At 34.5% G+C, this 10,949-nt stretch overlaps 1 protein-coding gene across 4 annotated transcripts in view; it reads right to left on the reverse strand.

The window, feature by feature from the left end:
• The window catches only part of LOC108693401 (cytospin-A), a 49,086-nt gene extending 40,307 nt beyond the window's left edge, over positions 1 to 8,779 (reverse strand). For 2 of the 4 annotated variants that reach the window (XM_018202310.1, XM_018202306.1), the window contains exons 1-2: positions 8,723 to 8,779; positions 7,768 to 7,901 (exon numbers count right to left, since the gene is read on the reverse strand). The gene's annotated coding sequence lies outside the window, so the exon portion shown is untranslated. Of the gene's footprint in view, positions 1 to 3,357; positions 3,370 to 5,994; positions 6,109 to 7,767; positions 7,902 to 8,722 lie in introns of those variants that run through there. The other 2 variants (XM_018202308.1, XM_018202307.1) reach the window with 2 other exon arrangements.
• Between the last annotated feature and the right edge of the window lie 2,170 nt (positions 8,780 to 10,949).

Genomic DNA, 10,949 nt, shown 5'->3' on the forward strand with positions numbered 1-10,949 from the left:
CACTTTTGCTCTCTCTCTCTCTCTCTCTCTCTCTCTCTCTCTCTCTCTCTCTCTCACGAGCGCGCGCGCGCGCGCACACACACACACACACACGCACGCACGCACGCGCACACGCACAAAATAACTATTTATCTATCCTTTATAATTTTAAGGTATGTTTTCGATTAATCGTGTGACAAGAAATGAAATCTTTCGAAGCTCATCAGCATGTCGATTTTATCTCTAACACCTGGACCCTTTCTGATCCCAATCCCTGATTTCCAATCGTCCCCGTGGCGTGCGGATCGCCGACGTTATTCGCGCCATTTCGCGAAAATACGACAGAAGATATCGTGCAGCAAGATTTTGAACCATCGTATCGCGGACACCAGGCGACTTCAATCGGAAGGCTATTTGTATACGTGCGTACCTTGTGAAGGTTCATCGAACCTCAGACGCACGTACCAGGTTCTCTCGGCCAATAATAAAGATGCACGCCCGGTACGTAACTACGTTCTGTACATACGTACCTAAGTATTACTCTGTACCCGCTCTCTCTTCCTCTCTTTTTCTCTCTCTCGACGCGAAATACTCCAAGCGTATATAGTGTGTCTCGAATTTACCGCGTAAATTAATTCGAATAAGAAAGAAAAATTAACTGACGTCGATTTCGATGTGTTGACTATCGAATGTTATTAACTCTTAAATACCACTGGCGAATTCACATCAGTTAAATCACTAGCTAATGTCATTTTTCAAAAATCTGTCTTTCAAAAATCTTATATATCTTAATAATTTTCATTATCAAAATAAATTTTTCATGCAATTTACATTTTATCACTGGATATTCCCTACAAAATTTTTCATAGAAAATATTAACAATTTACTTTCTAAAAGTGAATCAGTGTATTATTTACTAACTTCAGTGCTACACTTATAACTGTAATATCAGCGAACATTTATTGTTTTTCAGAAATAATACACACACACTGATTCATTTTTAGAAGTTATGGTTTCTACTATTCTAAATTGAATCAGCAGAAAATCATAACTTCTAAAAGTAAATCAGTGTATTATTATTAAAAAACAGTAAATATTCATTGATGATTGATATCAGTTATAAGTGTAGCACTGAAGTAAAAATCGGTAAAAATATACCGATTCACTTTTACAGAGTAAATAATATTTCTTTATACTTCATAACAACTGAAAACATAAAAGTCAAATTCGCAGTGTGGCGATTACGAGATAAGGTGTGATTTTTTTAAGAACTAATTAATGTTTGAACTGAGAAGAATATTTTAATTAAATCAGCAAAACATATTAACATATATGTCATTTTATTTACTACGTGATTATTCTCTGAGAAATTCTGTTTAGTCATACCAAAATATCATTTTTATATGTTTTGTTGATTTAATAAAACTGCATTTTTCTCAATAATTGTTCTCCTGAATCTTTGTTGAACGCATTGTGGCACTAAAATACGTTCATACGTGAATTAAAATGATTTGCAAATTACGTGGAGGCCGCAGGACACAGATCAAATTTTGCGAGGCAAACTGTTATTTGGACGATTCGGAATTTCTGGCTCCCTGAATCGCTATATTCTCAGCACGACTTTTCGAATCGTTTTCGCATCATTCTCGAACCGTTATATTCTCGGATCATGGATTCTAGGTTGCGCAACGTCCCCATGACTGTATTCTTCTGTGATCCTCGGATCGCGAATGACGCGAATGGCAACATCTCGGGGATTTCTTGCATCCATGGATTATCGATCTTGATCAATCAACCAGTCTTTGTCGGTATTTCTCTTTGATTTCGATCCAAAGATCAGTTTCTATAAATACGCGATACTTGGATCTATTTCGTGATTTTTTGACAATATATATATTGAGAATATCTAATGTATTGTATTTCAGTGTGAATTCCCTCTTGACATAATTATACTAATATCTTTAATCATTATAATATTTCGAATTAATAAAAGTAACTTTAATTCAAATATTATTAAAATATTTATCATTGAATACGAAAAAAAATTCTTGAAATATATTTTCAAATTTTTCTGCAATAATTATTGCTAAATAGATTTATTATTGTTATTATATATTTATATTACAGTTAAAATATAATTTTATTTTTTAATTTTCTAATTAGATGAAAATTTTTCCAAATCTTGTCCACGATCCTTAAAATCTAAAAATACTTTCGGTTTCCTAGAAAATGTTCCTCAGAAAATTTGTGCGTACACCCCGTATACACAATCACGCATTTACACCTGTCTATTTAGTGGCGACTACGTCGCATGTTTTTTTCGTGCACGAGAATTGGAATTCCTGCGGAACGGATCATTGGCTCCCGATGATCCATTCCTGTGAATGCGATAAAAGTCAATGGCGAGACGACGTCGGGAGCGACGTCGCGCGACGATCGCGAAGCGCGAAAGTGGACGAGGGATATATTATACCTATCGGATTTGCGTGATGCACCGCGGCATGATAACGGAACGAACCGGGTATTTTCGTGTTTACTGATATTTGCGACGTAATACATGCAACGCGAGTTTCACGGTTGTGGTTCATTAAAACATTAAAATTATTCTAATTGCGATATTGACTTCACGCACTAAGAAAAAGCTAGAATGACCTCGCAAGATAAACATTATTAGTTATAAGAAATTTGTTTATTTATTCGAAGTAATTATGACGCATGGAAAAAGTTGATTAGAAATTAGATATCAATATTAAATCGAAGCTTGAAAATTTAAAGTTAAGAAGCAACAAAAAATTCAAGAATTTCAAGATCCTTGAATGCTTTATATAAAAAATTCGAGGATCCAAAAATTAGAATTCGAATATTTAAAAATAAGAAGAAGACAAATCCAAGAATTCCGAGAACCTTGAATTCTTCATGTAAAGAATTCAAAGATCCAAGCATTAGAATTCAAAGATTCGAAGATAGGGAGCAATAAAAAATCTAAGAAGAGATCCTTGAATTTCGTAAAGAATTTAGGAAACTATAAAACGGAACTCAAAGATTGAAGGATAGAGAATGGAAAAAAAATTAAAGAGTTCCGAGATCCTTGAACGCTTCACATAAAGAATTTAAGAATCCAAAAATTGGAGCTTGAAGATTTGAGGATAAGGAGTAGAAAAATATTCCAAAATTCCAAGAAATTCCTTAAATTCGTCACGTACAGAATTCAAGAATCCCAACATCTGAGAGGATCGGAAATGTTCACTCGCAGTAAGATCCGAATATACCCTAGCATTTTAATGGGTTCAACGGTCCAAGGCAATTGCCTTGGATACTATTACTATGCATTATGCACGCGTACATGCGTATATACGTGTGTATTAAGCAATCACATACCAATTTCTTTCTGAAGGCGCGCTAAAAAGGCAATCCCGCGTTCCATCGAGCGAGACCGCCGCAGATCATCGGAGATGATCGTTATTGCTCGCGTTATCGGCGACACGGCGAGTCGTCGTCATCGTCATCGTCATAGTCGTCGTCGTCGTCGTCGTCATCGTCGTCGTCGTCGTCCTCATCGCTGTTCGATGTTTCTCGCTTCTAGCCGCAGGGTGTGGCGGCGATTGGTCTTTTGCCTACACTTTGCCGGCAACAGCAGCAAATGCAGCTATGTAACAGCGAGGCACGTATTACGTTGGTTTCACATTGCACGAATATGCACACGAGAAAAACAGTTCTCTTCAATCACTTTCCCGATTTGCGCCCGAGTGTATTTGACTTATATCTTTTCTCGAAATGTAAAGTAAATGTAAATGTCTAGCGAGATACATGCATGTCTTACTTAATTTAAATACATAAAAAAATGTTAATGACGTTACTTTATTTAATTCTGTTGTAATAGTACATATATTAAAGCCGAGAATTTTAATTTTCCAAAAAATTTTGCAAAATTCCCTGACTTTTCCCTAATTTAATTTTCCAAAAAATTTCGCAAATTTTCCTGATTTTCTTTGATTTTCTTTGATTTCTAATTTTGTTCCAATCCTGTGTATGAAGATTGGATCTCCTTAATTAGATTGTCTTTGTATCTTTTATATTTCGAATTATATTTACCAGAATGATTTCACGGGCAGCGTGGAGGCAGCTTTAGAATCGTCAATCTTTATCGCCTGTCTTCGACAGTGATCGCATTCGCTCGACCGCTCGCACAAACAGGTGCACACATTTATTAATACACTGGATTTCGCTTTCCACGGAGAGATGCACCGTCCAGTCGATCGAGTTCACGAGGACTGTCGAACCGGGACAGAATCGCGATGGATTGGCACGAGTGCGTCGACATGTGCATCTACAGATGACACGCAATGACGCGAGTTCAACCCGCGACCACGATCTTGCTTCACATTGCGTGACTATGTATGGCGAGACAGTCAGTGCGATAACAGAGATGCCGATGACATTTTTGTAAGAATCGAGACGATGTTACGATCAATTAAAATAAGGTGTCATATTCAGAACGTTCAAAGTATAAAAAAAGTAAATAAAATTTATTTTAACATAAAGTGCCAGTAGCATTTAAAACTTTCTCATGTATCCTGATATTCTACTCCGATAGAAAGATATTGTAATTATAACTATAATTACATAATAAAATAATTAATGTTATTTGTTTAAAAATAATTAATATCTCCATTTTTATAATTATCACTGCTATAATGTTAATAATAATAATTATATTGATATAAATTATTACATTAATTATAATAATTTATTTATTTTAATTCTATAATCTAAAACAATATGTATAACAACTATAATTTATAGTCGTATTCGGTGCTAACTATAACATATTTTTTTGGTATATAGAATTATAAATATAATTATATAAATATATCACTATATATTAACATTATAAAAGTAATATCTATAAAATGAAGTTCTTCATAATTATTTTACCGTGCAATTATAGTCAGATATCAGAGTTTTCTCTCAGTGTAAATTGATAACAGATTATATACATTTATATAATAAAACATAAATTTTTTTATATTTCTAAACAGTTTGATAAGTTTAATCTTGTCTTCTATTTAATATATTTAATCATCATAGTATAATAAAAATCTTTATACTATATAATGTAAGCGTGAGTACTGTATCTCTGCAGTTAACGCTCGATTAACGGATTTGCCGAGGTTGCACGCGAGATTGAATTTAAACATGCTTTGTTTCAACATACATGAAGCAGCGACGTTTGCTTCCTCGTTACCACGCGATGTTACACTAGTACCGTTATATATGCATTCTGAAGAAAATCATAAGGCAAATGACGAAGCTGTCTGAGAGTAATCACGACATCCACAACTTTTTTTGAAAATTTAATGCTTTTTAATTTATAGTGCTTAAATTTATAGTGTTCTTTGTACAAATGTACATCTATTATTGACATGGTTAAAAAATAAACCACGTCAATAATAGATGTACATTTGTATAAAGAACACTATAAATTTAAGTACTATAAAACATGATCGCAGGCAGCAAGCTGACGTCGTTATTTGTTGTCTTTCATGTCAAAATGACATCTTTAATGTCATTTTCACGTCAAAATGCCGATAAATAATGTCAGCTTGTTACCTGGGATTTTATTAATTCTCAATTCGATGCATCTATCTTTTATCTGCATAATCCTTATATTGCATTCATATATTTACTTCCTGTTTATGATGTTCTCTCTATCGTTAAACTTCTCGATGCCATTCCACAGATTTTTCAAAGAGTCTTATGATCATTAACGGATTTAGCGCTTGATTATTTACGCCGCTCATTAAACTGATCAGCGAGATCGCGGAAACTCTGCTACTCGATACTTCGTCGTATCCCAAGCGAGTCTTATTTACGTCTGCTATGGAAATCAAGATAATCCGAATAGCTGCTTCGAAAAAATCCCGTTCCCGTCTAGAAATACTCGGATCGTCGCACGCGTCTTCGGCATGCGAAATCATGGAAACCGACGTGAGAGGAATCGAGAAAAGGGCGCACCTGCACATAGATGGTATCCAATTTTCGCTTGCCGGCTTCCGAGGAGACGTAGATGACGTTGAAGATCAGCGAAAGATTCGCGTAATGATTGATTCTCGCGAGAAAGAGACGCGCCCGATTCGGCAGTTCAATGCAAACTGACCGCATCCCATGCCATTCCATTCCACCACCGTTCCTTTCGGTCTTATTACGCGAGTGACCTCTCTTTCTCTCTCTTTCTCTCTCTCTCTCTCTCTCTGTTTCAAAGTGACTTCCCCTCCCCTCAGCCAGGTCCTCATGATCTCCATTCAGACTCTCGTCATGTCGCTGCACCCGATCTCTATCGCGGTGCGTCTCGCTGGCAATTAGTCCATTAAGATAAGTCTCGTCTCGAAATTAATGGAAAGGAAGGGATACTTATCCAGCCGAGCGAGTAAAGTATCACAGAGCAGGACAAATCGACGTATTACCAAACTCTTTACGCTCGAAAAAAGTTAGATAAGTCATATCTTGTTAAGAGATATGTGTTCATACATGATGTATGCTATACGTACGTCCCAAATAAATAGGCACTAGAATCGTTTAATGAAACAAATATATAGTTGCTTTAATCTAATTTTCCAAGATCTATTTCTTGCCTAAATTATACTGTATATTCATATGCAAACATTTAATATCTTCGTGCATTTATATTTCTCACATAACGATGTCATAGACATAGATTATTGAATTTATTTTTCTTAACATTTCTGTCAAGTTATACCCGCATTCCACTAAATTGCAATCTAGAGCTCCAAGAGAGACGCTTTCGTCATCGTTGCCCTTCGAGATGACCGATGATGCATCATTTAATCATGATTAACGTTACAAGAAGTCATCACGTTTAAACGGAATTCGGAATCGGTTTTCAGAAATTTTGCTCATTGTCAGTATAATTACTTGTACAAAGTTTCAAATATCTTGAGAATTCTTAGAATAAGAGCCATCAAGATGATAATATGAAGGGAATCATTCGACTCTCAGAAGAGTTATCGAAATCTTCACGGAATAATTTTATTGTAGTATCTAAAAATGTAGATAGATACAGATAATGTAGATAGATCTAAAATTAATTTTGTTGGTCCAGCAAAATAATTACATATATTATAAATCTCAAACATGATAATCCAATCCCTTGAGGTAAATAACATTTTGTAAATTTTAATTTCTATGGGTATCAAAATATACATACATTAATCTATTTCTGTGATTAGTTGAAAATAAACATCGTCATATTAACATATGTATTTAGTAAATAATAAACTGAATTTGAATAAAATTTAATATACTTTTTTCTCGAGTTAAATTATTTAACTTTATTTTAGTCAAATTAATGATTCAAATGAATGATTTGAGTAGAATATATTCAGTAGCGACTAATAGAAATGATTAAAAATAACTCAAATTGGGTATAATTTAATATTATAAATTTACCACAATGTATAACAAAACTGTCCTTTTTCATATTCATGACATTTCAGTTCATCAATTTCTTGCACAACCGAATCAATAGCTCTTTGCGAGCAATCGAGCACCCCGCGGAATTTTTTCGACTGCCGCTGACCTTGGTTTTCGCTAAGTGGGTGACCTTCTGACCTAATCGCTGCTAATTTAATTTGTTTAGAAATTGGCCGTCACGGGTACGAAACCGCGGCGTCGTCGCGCGTCCGCTCGCTCGCTCGCATTTTTACGCGCCGCAGCATCGGAGAGCCCGCCTGTCTGTCGCGCTCCAAATACCTGTTCGACTCTACCCACCTGCCGTGATTATGGCTCGTGGCATCCCACGTAAATCTAGCCGCGGCTCGCGAGGGGGAAACCTCGCGCTACCGTCGTGAGAATCCATTTTTCCACCAGTTGCACTCTCCTTCCGGCTGCCCTCGATCAGAACCCTGCATACAAGAAATTGCAATAACCTGCTTCTTTTTTTATTATTGTCTCTTTTTTTTCCGGATCATCGAAAGAGAGACACCTGCTATATGTATATATATCTTCTCTATTACATCCCAAGTGACTTAAAAATAATATTACTATTTTTTATATTTTTTTATATTACTCTTTTTTTTAACTACTATTTTTAATACTCTCTCTCTCTCTCTCTCTCTCTCTCTCTCTCTCTCTCTCTCTCTCTCTCTCTCTCTCTCTCTTTCTCATAGTACAAAATATATCAATTTTTATTAAAAAACATTAAACCATACACAGGATGTTATAGAGAAATTCTGAGACATTCTTTAAAATTCCTAATACCAATCGATTACATATTTACGATTTCGATAAGGAGATCAAATAATCTCTTATTGCATCTCTTATTAATATTATAATAAATACATCTCTATCAATAGTATTAAACTGTTAGGATCATTAAAAAAAATATTTATTCTTAAAATACTGATTTTAAGTCAGTAATCTTTTAACAATTTAATAAAAAATAAAGCAGGTGATAAGTAATAATTTAAGTAATAATTTTCACATGTATAAATATTTTATTACAAATATACAATCTACATTATTAAATAATTTCATAACAGAGATCCACGTCGTTTTTCAACTGAGGAAAATCAATCGCATGAGAAGAACAAATCAAGAATTCATATATCGCGTAAAAGATAAATAACGACTCTATGGGATAAATGACAGCACCGATCGTTGTCTCATTGACGATCCGGCCGAGATATCTCGATCGTTGAGGATCATCGATTTCGCGTGTACTCACGGAGATGCTCGCGCGACATCACAGAGATGCGGTTGATCATCGCAGAATCGAGGATTGCACGGAGCTTGTTTTGCAGAAACGATCGTGTCGGCGGTAGTGAATGAACGGAATGAACAAACACGGAACTGCATGCGTCGCGAACGACAGCCCGCGCGAGACTGCCGGTCCCCCAATGACGACGCATCGTCTTCGGCATTCGGCTTGGATGGGTAAAGTAGACGAATGGATAGGTAGATGGATAGATGGATCGATGAACAGACGCCGCAAGACGTGTAAAATGCGTGATTTTTATACCTTTGATCACGCCGAGTACTTCGTTGGATTCGATTAAACTCCGAGTGATTTCTCCTGAAATAAAGTTTATTCGAAATGGATATCTCCAAAAAGATTTGTGAAATCTCGCGACATAATGCCTGCATATTCAATAGAAAAAGCAGCTTTGCAACTGTTGTAGAGATTCTTTAATTGGTTTATATATTTAGACGTAGAGAGAGAGAAAGAGAGAGAAAGAGAGATAGAGAGAGAGAGAGAGAGAGAGAGAGAGAGAGAGAGAGAGAGAGAGAGAGAGAGAGAGAGAGAGAGAGATTAAGAGTAAGAGAGTCGTGTATTAAAGAATCTTATAACAGTTATAAAACAACTTTTTCTGCTATACACAGCCGCTGACTTTTTTCACATCTGAATTTTTTTATCTTTTTTATTCGTGCCAATTTTGTTGTCCCGTTAACATATGTTCGGTTATATTAGACAGATAAGATTAATCATTATGGAGAACGATTAATTTGCCTGTCATAAATTACAGTGAAAGAGTTAAATATCATGCAATTTTCATGAAAATTCCTGATGTAACATTAAATTATCATGTTATTTGATTTGTTTTTTTCCTTAATTCTTGACTAGTTCGCGTGCGGCTCATCTTCTATAAAACACGTATGATGATTTAATTGAGCTAATGGCAAATGAAAAACACGTAAATGAAAAACATGCGTGAAGCGTTCGTTCAATTATACTCTTCCTAAAGTGTAATCAGACCTCCATAGGTTGTATGATGTAATGCGCATTTCTGGACTAGGCCGTGACATTGCATAACGTATTAAATGCGTATCGTGATATACATGTAGCGCGGGTTATCGATGTACTGCTATATAATACATACTGCTACACTTTGTCGTCTCATCGTAATTAATTTCTTATGAGAAGTTACGTATCTATTAATGTTCTCATAATTTTTATATGACATAGTTCGATATAGCAAGAAGATAATTGATCTACTCTCCGTTCAAAATTAATTCTGACAGGTTGATTTAAAGTTGAGTATAAATCAAATTATTTAACTAAATTTTCTATGTTTATAAATGTTAGAAAATCAAATTGAATTTTAATAATAGACTTTTTTACCATTTTGTCGATTTTTTAAATTTAATTTAAACTATGCAATAGATAATGAAAGATCAATATTAATTTAAAGAAATGTAACCCTGATGCCATAAAAATTTTAATTAGTAATTAAGTAATATGAACTATATATAAGAACTCTCAAAGGTATAATAAAATTATTTAATCTTCGCACTTATTTAATTAAATAACAGGCACGTTAAACATTAAATTGTAACAGGCGAGAAGACTATGAAAATAAGAAATGTACGAAGATTAAATAATTTTATAATAAGTCAAACTTAATCAATTAGTCCTTTAATTAAGAATCTTACAATATTTTACTTGGCTCAAATATTTGAGACCTCATCAATGAGAAAAAAAAAAACAAAGATTAAGACGTTGAAAACAGTTTGTCGTGTTTAATTTTAAGTTTGAAAATCAAGATGTTCAATGTCGCGGAAAATGTGCCTCGGGAGAAAAGTCGATACAAAACGGTCAACAAACACATACACCTACAAGTTCAAGTCCACTGCCGCAATAACATCTCATGTCTTCATAAATTTTCTCTTTTCCACTTTGCCAAGAGAACATTGCCAACTCTGCTCGAAACGTTAGAAAAATATACACTACACCAGAGATCGAATTTGCTGAAAGTTTGAAGATTTATGTATTTTTATTTGTACTTGCCATGAAATTTTGAAATCGACAATTTGTGTAAAAATTAAAAATCGACATGTATACGGAAAGAACGATTTTGCTAAAATATTGAGAAATTTAGGTAGATACAGATTTGAAAATAATTTTGAACTGTCAAAATAATTATACAGAACTGGTTGCTAGAATGTCAAAATTG

This window comes from Atta colombica, unplaced genomic scaffold (genome assembly GCF_001594045.1).
Source record: "Atta colombica isolate Treedump-2 unplaced genomic scaffold, Acol1.0 scaffold9, whole genome shotgun sequence".
In the NCBI taxonomy this organism is placed as follows: Eukaryota; Metazoa; Arthropoda; class Insecta; order Hymenoptera; family Formicidae; genus Atta; species Atta colombica.